Raw genomic sequence first — 22,180 nt, 5'->3', positions numbered from 1 at the left:
CCCATTGGAAAGTCAGTCAATTCTTGGTCATGTATAATGGACCAGCTATAAGCAAATAGTAATATTGCATAAAAAGAGTCTAAACTCAGCGTGCACCTTAGCTGTTTTACATGCATACGTGTAAATATGTCAAAGCCTGTTGTCTGCGCTTCTGTGGCTTCGACTCCCATCTGGAATGACTTTCAGCGGAAGCACCGCGGAAGTGTGCGGGTATGCAGCCCAGAGGTTGTTGGGTCAAAACAATCCTCAGCTAAATTGGGCTCTTCAGATGTGGGACTGGAGATGTTTCTTATATGTGGTAAGATGGCTGTTGAGGCCTGTGCTGCAGGTGTGCTTACCTGGTAAGCACTCCCTTTCTCATTGCTCCCCCTTTTGCCCACATGCATAAGACATTGGCCTCCTAATTCTATGTCAGTAGGTTTGAGTCCCACACAAACACAGAATCTGGGGAGAGCAGAGTGGCGCCGCGGAAGCGTGCTGGGCCCATAACCCAGAGGTCGATGTATCGAAACCATCCTCTGCTAAAGTTGGCTACTCACATGTAGGACATGTTGTTATAGGAACGAAAGCTAAAGTTACCTTCCGACTCTAAATTCACTGTGGATCTTGACCATTTAACATTACATTCCCATTATTTTATTAGACCTTTGTGTAAAGATTTGAAAGCCTTTTGTCTGTGCTCCAATGGGTTCAAGTCTCATCTGCAGTGGCTTTTAGGTGTCTGGTAATGCCGAAGCACAGTAGAAGTTTGCTGGCAGGTAATCCTAAACCAGGGGCTGTGGGTTTGAGTCCCATCTGATTTTTCTGTCGAACACTCCTTTTGACAATTGACAAAGATGATGATTGTAGAGAACTGTTTCAATTCTAAATGACTCTTAATTTATAAAGATGTAGTTGTTGTTCACATTGATTAAACTAAGCACAACCAATGCTCAAATGGTGCTTTGCCAGTGGAGACAGTGCTTTTTCTCTCTATCCCTTTGCCCACATAATGAGCAACTGCCTGAACAGGGACTTGAACTGAGCCAACTGAGCTACCCAGGCCCTACATGCGAAATATTTCATTGCTTGAAGGTAAATTCCATATGTTTTCGCATGCCAAAACACAAAATGTTGAGCATTTTAAAGGGTGTTTTTTGGTGTTTGTTTTGAGGGTTTATGTGTGTGTGTGTGTGTGTGTGTGTATGTCATCCAGGTACGCTTGCACAACTGGTAAACCTGCATGAGTGACATCATTTTATGAAAGGCTGATAAGGCAGAAGATAAGCAAATGGCTCTCTGTAAAAACAAAAAAAAGTTAACCATGAGTTATCAATGCAGTAATATCACAACTCTCAGGTTGGAGAGACATTTGGTGGTAGGCAGAAGCAAGGTCAGTAGTGGAGAAAACACTAGCCACTTGCTGATTTGGAAACAGTTCATTCAAGTATGGTAAGGGATAACAGTCCACAATAAAGGCCATGTTTGGCTCTTTCAAGATCCACACATGTGGTGTGCCACCATTTCTTCGACTGAAGATCTCTTTGCACCAGCCTTCCACGGATCCTCCCACAGGTGGTTGGTCCATGGGAGGACAGCCCCACGTCGCTCCTTCAGGCTCAGCCCCAGTGGGCCATGGGGTAGCCTGGCTACCAGGCGCTCGCTGGCAAGCACCTACCTCAGGCTTGGCTCCAGGGTGGGGCCCTGGTAACGCCAGCCATAATGGGCCTTTGTCTTGTACTCAACATGGAAGGCCTCTGAATTTCTATTGGATTCTAAACAATTGGTATCGACATCGGCATTGGTCAATCTCTAATTAGCAACATGCTAACTTAGCTGGTCATATAGCATTTGTTCTTCCATGTTGCTAAATCACATTTACCGTCTCATCTATTCTCTTGTGCCGCTCGGCAATGACATTCACCTTGGGCACAAAATGTACTTTTGGCCCAGCAATATCAGTAACATAGGTGGTTCCAGTATCAGGTAGTGTGTAGTCTCTGTCCCTTGGACCCCAGACCATAAAGTAGATCGGGCCTGCTATCCCCAGTAGCTGCTATCACCCATAGTTTTCTAACATTTTCTAACATTTTCAACCATGTTGGAAATGGTATCACTGGGCCCTCTGGGAAGGGCAGGAATGGAGCAGGTAAAGGTACAGAAACATCCAGAAGACATCCTTGTTGCCAAAAATGTGGTATTGTTGTATTGAAAAGTGAAATAAGCAGGCAGGTTCTTTTTTTACTTGTCACTCAGTGCACAGCATTTTATCAAAACATATTCATGCATTGCAGTGTATCAGAGCTCCCTCTGTTAGTAACTCCAACTCATAGCACAACACAAGAACATAGAGATGTTCCCTCGGTGCAATTTTTTCTCTAAGAACCTGCAGCATTTCCATAAGGTTCCTGTCCCTAGGGCTGTTGACCTTGTTGCTCCTTGACATTGTATCTGCAAAGCTGTCTTTATTTATTTTCCATAAAGTCAGCTCTTTTGTGATCCAAGTCTTTCATGACTTGTCCAGGTTTGTCATTGCTTTGTCATTCTCTCCTTTCCCATGTTTTCTGCTATTTTCCCAGAGAGCAGATCAAGGGTCTCAAACAAATTTGTATTACTAGTGGCCCACCGATAAAATGCACAAGACAATTTGAACCACAGTTCCCATAATACATTGCTGCTTATTGTGCTGATTTGGCCCCTACCCCGATCTTGGTGCAATAGCAGTAGAATACAGCGCGAAAGAGTAAGAGGAGCAGACAGAGCCTATAGAAACAGGTGGGAGTGACTGTCAAAGCCGGAAGAGAAGCCTAATAAGCTAAAGTTGTGGCTAAAGTGGAGGAAAAACTACCATTGTACTGAATTGTACATCACATGTGCTTAATATCTACTCAATGGTTAATGGTTTGTTGGTTAGTGTCTTTACAGAAATAAAGATTTACTCCAGTCCTCAGGTGGGAAATATGGTAAATTGAAAGCAAGGATGAGACACTTGTAGGATATAGAAACACAGGTTAAAAGCCTGAACAAAGCCCAACACTGATTTTATAATTTCGGCTCCTGCTCCAATGAAAAGCCTGGCATACATGCGGCCATGCCCTCCCGGCTTTTCTAATAGTTTGTTTACATATTGTATAACGTGTACGGTTAATTCTTCTGTATGCTTTGTTTTAATGTCAAATTGTGAACATGACCCTCAAAAAAATAATAAGTATAAAAAAAAATAAAAATATTTTAAAAAGCTCTTAATCATCATAGCAAAATTAATGTAAGATTTTGCATTTTATAATGGGACGGTCATCCTGAATTTAATAACAGACAGTTTTTAATATGTTTTTGTTTATTAAAATGTAATTGAATGGGAATGCAAGTTAAAGCAAAACCTTTGTGATTTGAAGTATCTCTGAGTCCGGTTTGTGGGTCAGAAGAAGCTAGTGAAGTTTAAATCATTTGAGCAGCATCCGATGCCAGCAGCATTTGGACCATAATGAGAGCGAGTTATAGCAGGAACAGGATCCCATAAACTGGACAGACGATTGGCCATCAAACCCACTCCCACAGATAAAAGAAGACATAAAACAGACAGCAGTGTACAAGACAGTTGAAGCTTTTACAAACTAGTTGATATCACATATTTTTCTTGCTGCAAGTTCAGGGAACAGGTGACTAATTTAAGAGAATAGGTTCAACGTGTTGCAGATTTTTACTACATAATAGATTGGCTCTTGCCATTTGTATGGTATTTGTATTGTATGACATACATACCCCCTTGCCCCCTGAAGTACTGATGTGAGTGTGTATATGTCACTCACTGTCACTAAGCTTACCCTAGTCTAGCCTAGGTTCTTTTTCATCAGAGGTATATCTTTCAAAACTGAAGTTATATATAATCTCTATGTCAAAACAGTCTGTATAAATGTTCATTGTTAGGCTAGATTTTTTGTCCAACCCTGTTTTCAGTGAATTCATATGCATATTAATATTGATCAAAAGTACTTTAAATAAGGGTTAACGTTTTTCAGCAAATTTAATTTTGTGTATAGGATATTTACTCAACAGAATTAGTAAAGTAACAATATATTTTACCTTGTAGTTATGGTGATTGAATAATGTCATTTTAATATTATAGCTCAAGTGGATCATAGTGCCAGTCTTTCGGGCTATATAAAGTTCCAGTTGTTTCCAGAAATCATGGGATGGGGTGCATTCATAGAATAGATGTTTTAAATTGTCAATCTCAATATTACAGAAGTTGCATTTTGAAGATACTTTAGTAAATTTTGAAATAGTCAAATTTGTGGGGTGTATATTGTGTAGCATTTTCCAATGTGCTTTTTTTTATTATTAATTTAATTTTATTGTTGATGCAATAGTTGAAGGGCATGAGCCAGGCTCAATCCCATTGGATGTTAAAGAGTTCCAAGGTCCTTTAAGTTTTGAGCGATCGTGAGATATAAGCTTTGATTTATTTTTTTCCCTGATATGTCTGTTTGTACAATTTTTACTTTGAATATCAATACTTAAGATTTTATTAGAGGTAGGATAATGCAATTTTGTTTGTCCTTTCATTAATTCAATTATACCTTTAGGAATAGATTTTATAACAGAACTATATTCTTGAGGTTTGACTGGGAAATTGTATATATTAATAAAAGCTTCATATTTCAAAACATTCTCACCATCCTCAAAGAGGTCCTGCATAAAGATAATGTTTTTTTGTTTGTTTGTTTTCCATCCAGTTTTCAAGGAAAAGTGATTGATTTCTTTTGACATGTATACATTTGTTCCAAATTATAGATTTGTGAGGGGATAAATTATGGAAATAACATTGTTTCCATGCTAGTAAAGCTTGCAAGTAAAATGTAGAGAGGTTCATTGGTAACGTGGGTACATTGTATTGGCATCTTAATAGAAAATTCAAACCTCCAACTTGTAATATGTTGAAAGGTATAAAGTACCATAAAGAGTCTGATGTGGTTTTCCTTTTGAATGTTATATTGTTTGATTTCTTTACATACACCTAAATGCCACTTCCCTTATTTTAAACTTAAAATATACTTACTTATTTTACATACTTACAGTATTGTTCTCCTTAAAGATATCTTGAGCTATTTTTTTGACAATATCCTGAAAAATGCTGTCATTGAGTAAATTAATGTTAAGTTTCCAGTGTTGCCCAGTATTATTGTTGTTGTCTACATTTTTCCCAGTAAGATTTATTGTGATTAATTGGTGGTCAGAGAAGGAAGCATAACTTCGAGAGATTTCTTTGATGTACAGGATACACTCTTGGAATATCAGCCATAGACCAATTTTAGAGCAGAGATTTCTGCTTGAATTAGACCAGCTACTGTATATTCTTTAGTACTGGGGTCCAGGAACTGCCATGCATCAACAAGATTTTATTGTTCAGATAACCATACAGTGCCTTTACATTTTGATGAATGAGTAGGTATGGCTGGCATTATATAATTCAAATCATTAGGTGCATCATTAAAATCGTCTCCAATAATTAATTGAGATTTCCAAAATTTGTTATCTTTCTTAATGGAGAGGGTTTGTTGTAAAAAATAAAAAATAAAATAAATAAATAATAAAAATAATTTCTGTCTTTTTCCTTTTACAAAACAAAAATATCACATTTCTCTTCACATTGTCCCATGAACCTCTGACTTTTAAAGAAATAATCTGTCCATCCATCTATTTGCTTCCGCTTTATCCGGGTCAGCAGTCTGAGCAGGGTGGCCTAAACTTCCCTCTCCACACACACCTTCCTTAAGCTCTTCCAGGGGGAATTCCGAGGCGCCCCAGGCCAGCCGAGCGACAGTCCCTCTAGCGTGTCCTGGGTCTTTCCCTGGGGCCTCCTCCCAGTGGGACATAAGTGGAACACCTGCCTAGGGAGGCATCCAGGAAATACTATTTAGAGAATTAAAGTTATCCATAATTTATTTAAAAAAATAAATAAATAAATAAATAAAAATTAATTAATTAATTAAAACTGCAAGCAATGATAAAGGGCCCTCGCAACCCTTGCGACCACAGAAGGGCAGGCCACAGTGGGAGAGCTGCATATAAACCTTAGCTTTACATGTGATTTAATATTTCCAGTGTCATGTGAAAATAAATGGTTACAGCTCATTGTGACTTTGCAGGTGGCACTGGAGAGCCATTTTTAAATATATAATTTTAATCCACACATCATTTTGTCCAGATCATCAAAATACATAGATGCTACATTTAGTTTGTCTGAATCCGACGACGTTTGCAAAAGTTACAGGAATTTTTTATACTTTCAAAATGGCTGCTTGTTAAGAGCTCATTATGACCACACCCTGAGACTTTCTTTAAATAACTTTTGATCCTAGATATGCCCTGATGATACTGCAGTAGTTTTTGCACGGGGTCACATGAAGAATCAATGTACCAAATTTCGTGCGATTATGACTTCTTTTTTTTTTTCACTTCCCTTTGACTTTTTTAAGGCGTGGCCATGCAAATGTAGATGTAAACATGGTGTGGTCTTCATTGGCTTTTTTGTGCAGCATCTCATAAATTGTATTTGTCTACAATTATATGATATTTTTTGGCCCCATTTTTTTCAACTGTAATTTTGCAGGGAGCACTGGAGAGGCACTTTTAAAGATTTTGACCTGTGCATCACTGAGTTCCTTGAAAAGAAAGTCAGCAAACTGTTTCAGATCTTCTATTGAAAATTTGTTGCTGTTGATCAGGTCTTTGAGGCAGTCCGTGCACTCATTCATTTTTGAAAACACATTTTCTAGAGTTCCAGTAGCGACGTTGGTTCTGTCTTTCCTTTTCTTGGCTCAGGGCCAGCGGGACTTGACAGAGAGAGCAACTCGTGCAGTATTTCCTCAGCATTTAGTGCAGAAAATGTATAAAAGTCCATCACATGTAGGTTGCTTACATTGTTTTTTACTTTGCCTCATCTATAAGAAAGTGTTCCTTAACTTTCACTCTGTTCCACTTCTCCGCCATTCTCTCATGCAGTTTTGGAAGAACTAGTTTGTATATTCCACAATAGCAGTTTAAAGATGTCATACTACTCCATTTTGGCAGTCCACAAAAGATTGTACAGTCAAGTGTTAAGTCAGTGGTCTTCTTCACCTCGTTAAGGTAAAGGATTCAGTATTTATCGACAAGCTGGTCACACGTGAGCTCATTGCCCATGCACTCTATTTTCATTGTTTTCAATCAGCTGAGGGACCCGGAAGTGACATCACACTTAACAACTCTGTAACGCTCGGGGAGATGACTTCACATGCATGCACTACCAAGCACCGTATAGACAGGGATAGTGGTGCAAAATTAACTTAAAACCTAATTACATTGGCCATTAATCAACAAACTTTATTGGAGTTTCAGAAATGGTGGATAATTGTTGCACACTGGGATGAACACATGATCCAGGGCAGAAGAAAGCCAGAGCATTTTAGTGAATTTGCAAAGCCCCAGATTGACAAGAGAAGTTGATTTCTGCAACTAAACAGATCAGCAGCAAAGCAAACCTCACATTGATTGAGGGAATAATATGCAAAATTGACTTTTTGGAGCTTTCTACCACATTCAAAGTTGTTCCTTCTCCCAAAACATGTTCAAAGTGGTCTCTACCTCACTGACAGACACGAGTTCACCCACATCAACCACCGTAAATCCCCCTTTGCTCCACCTACTGAAGGTGTCCCCCAAGGTTTTGTTCTCGACTGCCTCCTCTTCATATTCTACATCCTCCCCCTCAGTCATATAATCCGCTGCCAGGGTCTTCAGTTTGACTGTTTTGCAGATGTCATCCCTTTGTTTGTCTCTTTATGTAAAATGTCTCTTGAAAAACACTATAAAAGTGTTGTGTTATTATTATTAATAATAGTTTAATAAGCAGAATGCATGCAGACTGTGTTTTGATAGTGATCTGAAGAGAGAATGACTTAGCACAGGGAGCAAAGATTCAGAGTGTTAATAACTATTCTGAACTACAGTGCTTGGGGACCTGTCTCCAAATCTTGTTTTTGTGCATTATTCTTCTGGTTCTTCTGCTTATCAGAGGTTATCCAGAGTCATGTGTGTACTCTCTCATTAAGTGTGGACAGTCTCTGTAGTCAGTCTCAGTCCTGTCATGTGGGGTGGACCTTCTATAACATTCTAAATCTCTCATGACTGGGAAAGTCATGCAGTGTGTCCTCAGCTTCACCCTCCCCGTGAAGGCTGGTTTATAGTCAAGCCCATTGAATTACTGCTTGAGTTGATACACAAAGGCTATATGGACAACTGAAAAACAGCTTGGAACAGCTAATACATACATAGAAGTGTGCACATGTGAGCCTAAACATGAGTAATTTTTTTGTTGTGCTAGTAAATAATTAAATCCAAATTAAATCAGTTGGATTCCCACTGACACGTTGATTAGCTAAGCGGAAGATTGTGCGGTTCAATTTTGTGTCAAGACTTCAGCACTCAGACATTCAGCTGCACAGACCCTGATGTTGGACTTTAAACCGACTGCCCCTCCTCCCTGCTCACTCTCGCTTCTAGTCCTCCAGACCCTCTTGCCCACTCACTCTCCTCTTTGGTCCTCCAGCTCTGCTCCGAATATTTAGCATGAAAGCTACTGAAAACTTTGAATACTTAGCATGCTGTGAATTCAAAAGGAAAGTGATGAATAACAAGGGACCACTGCAACATTTAAAATAAATTAGTTCCGTTTTTCACTTTTTCAGGTATTGAGTCTTTAAATATGTTTGTTTTAATAACTGTGAGCCTCTAATTGTATGTGTTAATGTAAATTGTGGTATGCTTCAGGTAAGTTATGAAGCAAATTCAAATTTGTACAAGCTAGTTAAAGTGGCTGTACCTGATTATTTTCATGGTGAACTACAATTGGCTTCACCCTCGAAAAATATATTGTTAAACAGGGGTATTATGTAAAATTTCTTTCTTTCTGCCATGTTAAAATGTTGTTCCCTCATCAAAAACATTCCTTAAGGTTTCAGATGACATCCATGCATCTTTGAGTGATTTAACAGTTAGCAGTACAACCCTATCCAAAACTCAGTCCATGAGTCTACGTCACCCATGCTCCTGCACTGCAATTTTCCATGTGTGATAGAGCTTTAAAAGAGAAGTGTTAGTGCAGAGAACAAAGGGAGGGGGTATCAGAGCGCCAAAAATGAAACTGAAATGTATTAAATATGTAAATACGTTTTTTTTTTCTGACAAATATAAATATATATAATATATAAAATGTATATAAATAAATATATTCTCAAAACAATAAAAGGTAACACTGTGATCTTAATATATTATGTGTGTAGTATTCAGTATATGCAAGTATCAGAATAAACTGGAGAGAGGTTGGAAATAAGTTTATTTAACAAACGTGGCACTTCTAAAACACTTAGAAGGCAATAGGCAATTTAGTAAAGGCAGATAAAGTGTCCAGAGCTATTCCAACATCAGGGTGCACACAAATCAATATCGTCAAATACAAAACACAGCAGATTAAATAAAACATTAGAATAATGTGGCACTTCACTACACTATGCCGCATTGCACCATTACCTGAATTTGACTAAAACCATATGAAGTGCCAACGTGCGAGAGTTACATGTTATGGGCCCATAACATTATTAGTAATAATAAACACACACTTCATTAGGATAAATTCATACCAGTTGGATAAAATCAAATACAGTAGATCAACGATACCTTTGAAAAAAGGTTGATTTCAAATGTTTGGGTTTGTCTTCCTTTAACTTAACACCCATGACTAAGTTCAAAACAACACTTTAAATAAACACAGTAGTAGTAGTAGTAGCATTTGCAGTAGAAATGCATACAAACTCACATCAAGTACTTCTACCTGCGTGGTGGATGGCTGGACGTAGGCTGATAACGTGCCTATGGAATGAATGTGCAAAGTGCAATTATTAGGCTGTAAAACGAGCACATTTCACTACTTTCATTTTAGTTCATTTAGAAGGTCCCTTAATGTGCAAAGTAAAAATATTTCTTACACAAGCTCTGTTTGGTGTCTGTGCGCTGCAAGAGAGAAGTGTCATGTTTTTGACCAAAAGCAAGGATTCAAAGGGGGCGCTTCATTACTCACGGCACTATAAACCTTCACCTACGGACGGTCACGCCTACTCCAGCTACAACTTCACCTGTTACATGTGTTAGCAGTTATTACCCCAAAGAACTGTAATACTCCCTCTTTAATAACTGTGTGCCTCTAATTAGATGTGTTAATGTAAATTATGTTATGCTTCAAGTAATTTATGAAGCACATTCTCAGTTGTACAAGTTAACTAAAGGGGCTCAACCTAATTATTTTCATGGTGATGGAGTAAAATTAGTATATTGTAAAAGATGCAGTTAGTAACAAAATCTGGCCAGTAGTATTTTTGAACAAACTAGCTGTGCCTCTAACAGCTTGACAAGGGTAAAAGCCAGATATAATCCCTTTAACACAATGTCTAGACTAGAGCATGTTGTCTGCACTACATTTCAATTTATAATACTGGCTCAGCTCCTGTTGCACCAAAGACATTCTCACATCTGACTGAATCCATTAGTTTGTCTGTACGCACTGGAACAAAAAGCCAGGGAAATGTTCAGAGTGACTTGATAAAAGCATGGAAGCAGTACATAATGCGGGTAATTGGATTTGATTAGAAGCATTTTCAAGCCAAGGAGAGAAAAGACCTCTTATAACAGTGCAACATCAAGCACACTGCTATTTCATGTTGCACCTGGCCTGTGTCTGAGAGTAGTGTTGATAAAACTCACATAATGACTCAAAAAACAGTAGTTCTATCTGAACGTAAAACTTCCGTTGGCATCATGCTCTACAAATTTTGAGTATTATTAAAGGCCCTGTAAATTTTGTCTTGCTCCAATACAGTACATATGTAAGTATGCATCTAAAACTAAAGTGTTTCATTATCCAACTATCAGGAAGTTCACATTTGCATGGTGTTGTTGTAAGTAAAAGCCAAAGTTAAATCTGTCAACTTGACAAATTTGTCCAGTTGGCAAATTAACGGTGATTAAATGTAGTATTTTATTTATTTATTTATTTATTTATTTATTTATTTATTTATTTATTTATTTATTTATTTATTTATTTATTTATTTATTTATTTATTTATTTATTTATTTTATTTTATTTTTTTGCTCTTTAATAGCTATTTATTTGACCTTTTAGCCTTAAATAGATAGTAGTTTCACCCAGTGTTGAGGTGGTTTTACTTGGATATAATTTTCTATGTATCTAAGTTATTTGAAAATGTCCAAATAAAAGTCAAAAGAATAAAATAAAGAGGCTCAGTATGAGATCATTATTTTCTAATGTCTACATTCAAATATAGGATTGGAATGTTATTTAACCTTTTAAAGCTGAACCTATTTTTTCCTGTGGTTGTCTCATGTGGTCTGCTGCTCTTTTCTGGTATGAGCCAGAAGAAGGCTGCTAGAGTCCTGGCTTAGTCTTGCTTTGCTCCTGATTCAGGTGTGGTAAAGGTCAAACCTGATATATAGTCCTTGTTTAGTCCTAGTCAGTTCTGGTGCAGTCCGAGTTCTAACCAGCTAAACATGATTGACACGAGCAGTAAACTCTGTGCATTGTCGCTAATAGATCGCTAATCCTCCATGTGCATACTGAATCATGTATTTAGCATCACTTTCTGAGGACTTTAGCGGACTGTTTCTCCGTGATCACTGACTCTTTTTAAATAGTTTCAAAACGCAGATGATGCTTGGACTCGTCTTTTTCATGTACAGCAGGACTCTTTCCTTCATGTCCAGTGCAGACACAGCGGACCCGCCCCTCTGTGTGTGTATGTGCTGAGCAGAGAAAGAGAGATCCTGTGTTGAGTTAATGCAATAAAACACATTAACGTGTCCAGCCCTGTTACAGTTGAAACCAGAAGTTTAAATACACTATATTAAATAAAATGTAACCTTACAAACCTCACATAATGATATGCAACTTAAACTTCTATCTTTAAAAATGTCTCTCCAGCGCCCCCTGCACAGTTGTAATGAGGCAGAAAATATTTGTTTCTTGTAGCCTCTTGCACAGGCTCACATAAAGGGTGTGTGTACCAAATGTCATTATTCTTGTAGAGTAATGACATTTGGTACACACACCCTTTATGTAAGCCTGTTCAAAAAAATCTATGGGGACCACACCCTAAAAAATGGACATGAAAGCATGTTACTTTTCCAAACATCATCAAATTCAGACAAACCCAATGTAGCGTTTGTGTATTTTGATGAACTGTAGTTAATGATGTCTGAATTAAACGTATATCTTTAAAAATGTCTCTCCAGCTCCCCTTGCTAAATTAAAATGGGGCAGAAAAATTTTGTATGTCATAGAAAAATGAAATTTGGTACAGACAGCCTTTATGAGATTCTGAACACATAACTCAAGACCATGCCCTGTCTACTTGCACATTTTGAAAAGTGAAAAAAAATTTTGTCATAAACCAGTGAAATTTGGTACTCATTCTTCATGTGACCCTTTATGTGAAGCTGAACTCCTCCTTTCAACTCCTTTTTCACTAAAACAGTCCGATAAAGTGGCCATATCACTGCAGATGCTGCACCGATCTCCCTGTAAATCTCATCACTGTTTCATCCTTCCCTCACTCGTGAACAAGACCCCGAGATACTTGAACTCCTCCACTTTAGGCAGGGACTCTCCACCCTTTTCCTGTCAATGGCCTCAAATTTGATTCTCATCTCAGCTGCTTCACACCCCTGTACCTGCTGCAGATCCTGGTTTGGTGAAGTCATCAGGACAGCATCATTTGCAAACACCAGAGATCAGATCCTGTGGTCCCCAGACCCCATCTGGCTCCTAACTAGTAGCCATTTTGAAATCTGAACAAAATGATGTGTAGAGTAAAATTCTATCTTTAAAAATGGCCTTCCAGCACCCCCTGCAAAGTCATAATGGGGCGTAAACATTTATCTCCAACCTGACACCGGAAATAATGAATCACATGTCAAGCTAAGGTTGATATGCAGCTTCCCACTGTGACGCACCGTTCTGCGGTTGCAAGGGTTGTGAGGGCCCTTTATCACCGCTTGCAGTTTTTATCATTATTATTATTATTATTATTATTATTATTATCCCTACCGATCCTCTCTCCAGCTTTCTTTTCTGTCTACACATCCTCTTCCTCCTGTCCCCTCTCCTCGTCTCGCTCCCTCCACTCCTCCTCTTTTCTCCAGCTATCTGTCCCCTCTGTCCACCTCATCAACATGGGGGGGCAAAGCATTCAGTCGCTCTGCTCCCCAGCTTTCACCTGACCTCCACAATCTTGATTCTCTCCCAACATTCAAATCCCTCAAAACAAACATATAATGCAAAATCAATTTTTAACCATGCTGTAGTTAATTACCCTCATCATTTGCTCACCCAAAGTTGTATTTGGAGTGATTCATGGATGTTTGAGCAATCTTTAATCACTTATTTTCAAGACAACATTTTGGCAATAAATTCCCATTTTCACCACCTTAGTACATGCCCACTGCTCTCCAATTTATTTTTTATTTTTTTGTAATCTGTGATATGTGGAGGATTTTGCAGCATCACATAGTCATTTTGATACAAATAAAAATATAAAAAATCGGTGGCTCGTTAGTGTGATCTGAAGCTATCCATAGGAGGTGCTGACAAATACATGGCTCTTTGTTATTATGATGTTTATGGTGACGCCAGCTCCTATTGGGCACCGCACTTTTTGTAACGTGAAGTCAACAGACTTAAACAACAGTTTTTTTCAGTTACTCACGCTCACCTATTTTGTTGAAAATCACACACCTAAACAAGACCATGAACACTCGTATTGATCACAGTCTCCTGAAAATGTGCTGTTTAAAACAATTTTGTATTTTTTCTTGAGTTTTTAGATGATTTAAACACTTTTTGACAGTGTCTGTTGATGTGTGCATTGTGTTTCTATGGAAACCTCTGAAAATTCCACCATGTCGAACGCCTCCAGTGTGATGCAGTATTTTCACATGATGTTCTGTCCTCATGATGACATGTATTTTGTGAACTGCACCAGTCCCTCCTGCAGTAAAACAACCCCACAACATGATTCTGTTGCCCCTGTATTTTATATTTGAGATGGTGTTCCTGGACTTGCAAGCTCCTCCTTTTTCCCCTAAATGGTGCTCATTATGGCCAAATAGTTCCGTTTTTGACAGACCACAGGGCATGTCTCCTAAAATGAAGGTCTTTGTCACTGTGTGCATTTGCAAACTGTAATCTGTCTTTTTTATGTTTCTTTTGGAGGAATTACTTCTTCGTGACAGAGTGGTCTTTCAGCCCATGTCGCTACAGTACTCGTTTCACTGTGGATAATGACACACTACTTTTGTTCTTGGGTTGATATTTCGGACCAAAGCACGTGCATCTCTGGGACACAGAACCTTTCTCCTTCCTGAGTGTTATGATGGCTGGACATCAGACTCATCACATCATCATCTGGGTTTTCCCAAATTGTTTAAATGCATAATAAGTTTACTGCATGTACACTTCTGACTTTAAAGAAAGTACTGAAAAAATGTCTAAAATCCTCTCATTCTGGCGTTTAGCAAATTGAAAAAACCTAAAACAGGAAAAGTTTAGTCTGATTTCATGTCAGATAGTGAGGAAAAAAGCATATCTCTACCCCATTAATGCACTGATGTTTTATAACCTGTGTTGTTTGTTGTTCTTCATTGTGTCTCTCACTTGCTGTCCTTGAGTGCCCAGAAACTTGCCTTGAAACAAAATCCATTATTATTTATTATTTGTGTTTTAATCAATATGGTAAAACATTTAGAAGTACTTATGGTCCATAGTCTTCTGCTAATATAAACTGCTCCTCTGTTCCGCTCCATATTGTTTCAGATGCCTGTTTGCTGTTCGATGCCTCTTGGATCACACAGATTTGTCCATGTTGAATCTTTGTCACGTCCCTGTTGATCCTCTGCTGTGCTGCTGCTTTCCATCACAGACAGCACTGCCCCTAGTGGCTGAGAATAAAAGTGTTACATTAGCCCCAGAAGCTGTATGTGCTGTCTGTGTTCTTCCACTTGGGCATACCTGTGGAACAGTGCACACTTAAACATGGCGTCAGACACACAGGGCAGCCTCACATTTCACACATGGATTCTCACACGCTGCACCTTCTGTTGCACACATATACTTGCATGTTTGGTTAACCTATTCTGTGGGGACATAACATTTACTTTCATTCATTTCCTGCCAACTGGCTATAATCTTAACAAAAATCTTGGGGTATTATACAAAATCTTGTTGGGTTTTTTTTGTTTGTTTTTTTTTCTACCATGGTATGTTGTTCCCTCATCAACAACATGTCTGAGGAGGTTTTAGATGTCATCCATGTATGTTTCAGAAATCTGGTGATCTCTTTTGCTGGCCCTGTTTGAACCCTCCTTATATTTAGCTTTAAGATTCTGCCAACGTCATTAATGCTCCCACATGACAATTCTCCATAAATATACAAAAACACAACACAAAACTGTAAACCACAACTTCACAAACCTGATGTGATGTGGAGGAGTTTCATTGGCGAGATACATGACGGTTGTGTTCTGAAAGGGGAATGACTTAACGCAAAGGGATACTCAGAGAGTTAATAACGAAAGTGAAACTTATCTAATGTGAATACTTTGTTTTTGGCAAATACAGCATTTTCAGAATAATAGAAGATAACATGGTGATTTAAATGTTATGTGTTAGCAGTAAATATCTCATAGAACTGTAATACCCCCTCTTTACCATAATGCCTAAACATAACCTAAATCATAATGTTAACCTAAATTAACCCCATTAAACCCAACTGATTTTTTGGTTCCCACAAAGGAAAATGTCGCCATGAAATGAGTGTAGATTTGAGTGACCCCCCCGCAGTGAGATGAACATCCACTACTCTCACTCATGCATGCGGTACATGTCCACAACCACACAGCCTCTCCTTATGCACCCTCCCCTTATGTACTCTCTCCCCTCATACACTTTTCCCTCATCTACCCTCCCCTAACGCACTCTCACACATGTACACCCACCCCTCATGCACTCCCCTCTCATGCACTCATACACATGTACACAGCACACCCTCCCCTTGTGCACCCTCCCACTGTGCACTCTCATGTGCACCCTCCTCTCGTGCCTTTTTCCCTTGTGCACTCTCCCCTGGTGTACCCTCCCCTCATGCACTCTCACACACGTACTCTTTTCCCTTGTTCAATCAATTTTCGTTCATGCAGCTTTCCCTTGTGCACCCTGATGCACGTTCACACATACATACTCTGTCTCCTCGTGCAATCTCCATGTGTCTGCTGTTTTTGATCAAAGTGTCAGAGATGCACAATGACCGCACAAAGTCATGCAAAGTTGGGAGTCTGAATTATTATTATTATTATTATTATTATTATTATTATTATTATTATTATTATTATTATTATTATTATTATCATTATTATTATTATTATTATTATTATTATTATTATTATTATTATTATTATTATTATTATTATTATTTTATTTTTGTATTTATTTATTTACTTTTTCATATAAAATACAATTAAATTACTGTACAGTAAAACTCTTCTCCCTTCTCCTCTGCTAGCTCCACAGAGGCAGGGTGTCCTTATGTGGCCTGAGTGCTCCCCCTGGAGGTCAAACACAGTACTGCATGTTGATGACAAAGCTGAATTATACTGCCAGTCCTGTTCATTAGTAAAGCAGCGACACCCTCGTCGCTATGGCAACCCATGCGGAACAGCTGTGCTCCTCTACTCCCCAACCTCCCCTCCCTCACAGGGGGACAGCTCGCTCATGTTAATTACCCCATACATACTGGGAGCAGCGGCAGATCGATAGACGTGATGTGTTACAGGGATTCACACATATCCGCTCATCAGATCAATCCAGGAAGGACATGGGCAACCGGCTTCAGTTCTGTGGAGATCATTTGTATTTTCTCTCATCACACAGAGAGCAAAGGAGACTTTTTAATGGGTGTCCATAAAGTAGACAAAAATGTAGAGTACTGGTAGAGTATGTCACTTTCTGAAGGATGCATGTGGCCTACATGATTCCATGGAAATACATTTGTTTTAATTAAATAAGTTAAAAACATACTTCGGAAGGGTATATGGGGGTAGATACATTTTATCTTACACTTTGGAAACTATTCCTTTAACACCAGCAGGAGGAGGCCCTCCTTCAGGCTAAATAAGAATCAAACTACAACTTGCTCTTATTGTTGTCTATTTTTTGGCCTAAAAATTATATACTGCAGCGTTAAGAGTACTGTGATTTCAAATTTATATTACTCAAATAGTATAGTACATTATAGTACAGTATAGTGTAGTATAGTGTAGTGTAGTGTAGAAATGACTCATGTAAGTACAAATAATATGGGGAAACTACTGAAAGTGTATATGACAGGTTAGAGAACTAATTTAACTGAATCTGAAAATTTCACTGAGATTTTAGAAAAAGATCAGATTATAATTCTACTTCCCACAGGGAGCATTTACGTAGAGGTAATTCCATAACTGCCACCCAGCGACCATTATGTGAACAAGGGCCAAAATGTGGTTAAATTACACAGTAGTAAATACCTCATTTGAAATGGAGGTGTAATTACTTAATAAAGTATTGGATTTCTATAGTGTTTTTCAAGACTCCACAGGCTGACGGAAGCAAAGCTACCAATCTGTGCCATCGGGTAGGCAATGTGGGTAAACTACCTTGCCTAAGGACACAACGACAGTTTTTTTTTTGCCACTGTTACCCGACTGTAGCACCTGGTATTCCCAGTGGTCTCCCATCCTAACCTAAAGTACTAACAAGGCACGGCCCTGCTTAACTTCTGAGATCTGTCCAGATCAGGCTTTCACAAGGTTTGACCACAAGGAAGCTTGGTTACTACAAAATGGTACAATAGGTGTAGCGGAAAAGCTCGGATGAAGGCAGACAGTTAACTGGCCAATAAGAAGCAGTCAAAAGAAAAGGAAAAACTGTTATAGACACAAGTTTGCAGTTTAAAAAACAAATGTTTGTTTTCCAAAGACATTATAGACATTAGTTTTGTTAGAAAACATTAATCCCAGAGAGACCAAAACCATATTTAAAATAGAACTAAAACCACAGGAGAAGGTATAATATGTTTCAAGAACAGTAACTTTAATGCTGTACTGTGGAATGAGCAAAGCAACAACATAAGAGCTGCATTTTACCTACAAAAATATCTGAATACTTGGCTGTCATGGAGGATTCACACAGGATCTGATGCTGTTACTTTAATGCCCCCAGGTCCAAATGGACTGATGTTGTGTGTCAGCGCCTTTCCCACTTATTCAAAGTTCATTTGAATAGAAGACTGTTGTGTTTTCCTTTCAAACCGCTCATGACTCACTTCAAAAAGACTGAATATGCTGGTGCAGAGCATGCAGGTGCACTATTTGATCTGGTAAAAAGCCAAAATGAGAACTCCTACCTGCTACAACACACTTTAGTCCTATTACTAACAGTACAACTACTACTACTACTACTATTGCTACTACTATAGCTACAGCTACCACTACTACTATTTATTATCTGTAACTGGTTCCTTGATGTAAAGTGCTTTCAGAGCCTTGGAAAAAGAAAAGTGCTATATACATTTAATTGAATTGGCAGTACAGTGACTCTAGCCACACAACCAGAAGGTCTTGGGTTCAATTCCTCTGCCTATATGTGTGGAGTCTGCATGTTCTACCTGTGTCTGTTAAAGTAATTGAAATATAATGAAACAAAACACTCAAAAGTAACCCTTTATTATTAGTCTGTCTACAACTCCAAAGCTAAAGATGCTCCATTCCACCTTGTGATGTCATTTAATGGTAATTTTCTAGTTAGTGGCTAACTTTTATCTTTAGTTCAGTAGAGATTGGCTACTTCAGTGCTGAAATAATCCAAAAAACATTGTGGAGCACTTCCTGAACTACTACATGGCATCACAAAGTGAGACAATTTTTCTGTTTGAGAGAAGAACTCAGCCTAAATATGCAAGGTTTGTGTGTTAAATGTGTGAATGAAATAAAACACAAGAAAGGCTGTCAGTCTGCACCATTGGCCCCTCCAACATCCACCAACACAGACACCACATTTCTACCAGGCAATGTGTCTTGCCTGAGGACACAACAACAGTTTATGCCACCAGTGTCCCACCTGATATTCCCTGGGGTCTCCCATCCAAATACTAACCAGCCCCAGCCCTGCTTAACTTCTGAGACCTAACGAGATCAGGCTTTCACAGGGTTTGGCCTTAAGGAAGCTTGACTACTACATAATAAAGCAATAGGTGTGGAGGAAAGGCTCGGATGAAGGCAGACAATAAACTGGCTGATAAGAAACAGTAAAAAAGAAAAGGAAAAATTACAACATCTGAAATAATGCTACATAGGCATACTCATATTTTGTATGCACTTTTTAAAAACATAAAAATGCTTGTATTGTGCCAAATGTTTCCCCGAGTGCTGTTTGCTGCTAATCTCCTGACTTGAGTCTCTGCTGTTGGGCTGTAGGGAGTGGGGCTGAGGGAGAATCCAAATGGAGTGTTTAGTGTGTACAAAGTGTCATCAGAGAGAGCACACGAGTGAGCCGGGTTTGAAGCTGAGCTGGGAGGTACAGCCTTTCCCAATGCTAGACACTGGATGCTTTACCAACACAAAGCTTAACATTTAAAGTACAAATTTCATAAACATATTTATAACCTTTTAACAAAAATGTGTTTTTTTGTTTGTTTTTTTATTTTTATTTTTTCAGTTTAACCCTGCATGTGGGTAATATTTATAATTTACATACGCATAGGTAATTCTAAAAAATGTTACCTTGCAATCATACTGTAAAAAAGGGCAATCAAATTTAAACAATAGTTATTAATCGACACACATAAAATAAATAATAAAAAAAAAATCATATACCTTTACACTTTTATTACACTTGTATGTGGTATTAACTGCTCACAACAGATAACCATGTTATCTTTTATTGTTTTGAAAGTGCAATATTCATAGAAAACTACTTGTTTTGTTTTTGTGATGTAAAATGGGTCTATTGTGTCAACATTACTATTACATTGGTTAAACATTTAATGATTGATACCTGTATGAAAAGCAAAAGAAAAATATAAAATCTGTCAACTGAATAAAACGTAGGACTGAAGATGTTTACCATCCATCCCCTATCTAGAACTCCATCCTTAGACTCAAAGCAAAACAAAGACAACAATAGGACTAGCAAGGATGCTAATAAGTGTGAAATCACTCATTAGGGACTTGAATGACTATGGTAAGCAGGATGCAAGCACAGTGCACACTTAGGGTAGCACCATAGACCTTGCCTACAAACAGAAGCTATAAACAATAGATGTTTACAGTTTCAGTGTAGTTAGCTCCTCCCTTCAGATAGATATAAGGCAGTGTCCACCTGTAATCTAAGCAGAACTGAAGAAGCGGCTTGTATGAGCAGCAAAACGTCTTCACTCCTACAGTGTTTTGTCCAGTTGACAGATTTTATAGTTTTTCTTTTGCTATGGATCAGACCTGGATGATTGAGGATTACACAGATACATGTATGAAACCTGTTCAAATTATTAACTGCCCATATAATAATTTCATTTAATAAGGGGTTCAAGGATAATGTGGACAGACAAAAACATCACATTGTTTTGTTTTTTTTGTTAAAGAGAGCTTAATTATCCTGTACATTTTTGGTATTTATATTTAGCACACGCTGACTGGACTGAGGCCATGCATTTGTCAACCATGATGACTGTCTCTGACAAAGCTGAGGAGGAAAAATACCTAAAGTTTCACAGATTTTGTTACTGTCTCCACTTTTCTAACAGCATCTGTTCTGTTTAGGATACTCCATCATAAACATCCACAGCATGTACAAATTCAACAGGGCAACTTCTGCATGGGAAATGCATCATGTAACTTTTTTGGAGAAAACATTTAAACAATACAACAAAACAACTGAGTGGCAACTGTCCTAATTTTTTAACACATGAATATAGCCCTATCCATTGCAATGCAGAACTAAGTACCTTATTAAACATTACTGAAAGTCAAAGTGATGGTGTTACGGCCCCAGGCCTCCAGCTCCTCCTACAGCCATCAAGTCCCTGCAGCTGATCCCTGTTTCCTTGTGCAAGCTTTGAACTGCCAGACTTCTCGTGCGATTGGAGCAATGATCGCACCTGATTGGCTCCTGGGCCCGTCTGCGGATTGGTGCAATGCCCTAGAGGCTGGCCACTCCTGGGCCTGCTGCCACTCCTTAAAAAGACCTGCCCCCTGCCACTCGTGGCTGCTGGGTTCTGTCACGTCACATTTGTTTTGTGTCCATTGTTCCCTCCAAGCTGCGCGTGTGCGCAATTACGCACTGCTGACACGGTCTCCGCGCACAGAAAATCTGTGCTGCGCACAAAAACAATCGAACCGGAATTGAATTGATTCATTCTGCGCTATTTTTCAATGTGAGTCAGTGAGTGTGACCGGTGACGAGCTGCTCCAGCCAATTATGTGATTCACATACGTATCTGCGCAGTTTATCCACGTCATTGACAGGCGTCCTTATGCGCGGCTACCAGAGTTTTAGCCGATGTGGCCGATGTGGACTGAAGACTCGCTAATGATGCTAATGATGCTAATGATGCTAATGATGCTAATAATGCTAAGTGTTTAACCCCTTAACGTTCCGACGGCCCGCGCTCTGGCGCACTGTTACGCACTGTTTTGCAGCAGTTTTGCGTTTTAAACATGACGAAACGGACAAAACAAAGGAAGTACGCGACCGAGGACACTGTGGATGTTTGTCCAAGTTAAACTAGAGGCATCTGGACCCGGAGCGGTTCGTGGAACCGAGTGAAGATCTCATGATGGACTGAGGAGCAGAGGACCTTATGATTTGATGGACTGGATGCTGTCCCTGATCGGTAAGTGTGGTTTATTCTGCTATTGACTTAATTGTGGGTCAAATGTATATTATGTGTAATCATTAGCATTAGCTAATGCCAATCATCCAACCACCAATCATCACGCACACACCACTTGGGTGAAGTGTCTTGCCTAAAGACACAATGACAGAAGTTGGTCCGAGCGGGACTCGATC

Source organism: Periophthalmus magnuspinnatus, chromosome 15, assembly GCF_009829125.3.
Source record: "Periophthalmus magnuspinnatus isolate fPerMag1 chromosome 15, fPerMag1.2.pri, whole genome shotgun sequence".
Taxonomy (NCBI): domain Eukaryota; kingdom Metazoa; phylum Chordata; class Actinopteri; order Gobiiformes; family Gobiidae; genus Periophthalmus; species Periophthalmus magnuspinnatus.
The sequence above is the reverse complement of the archived record's forward strand: the minus strand, read 5'-3'. Positions refer to the sequence as shown.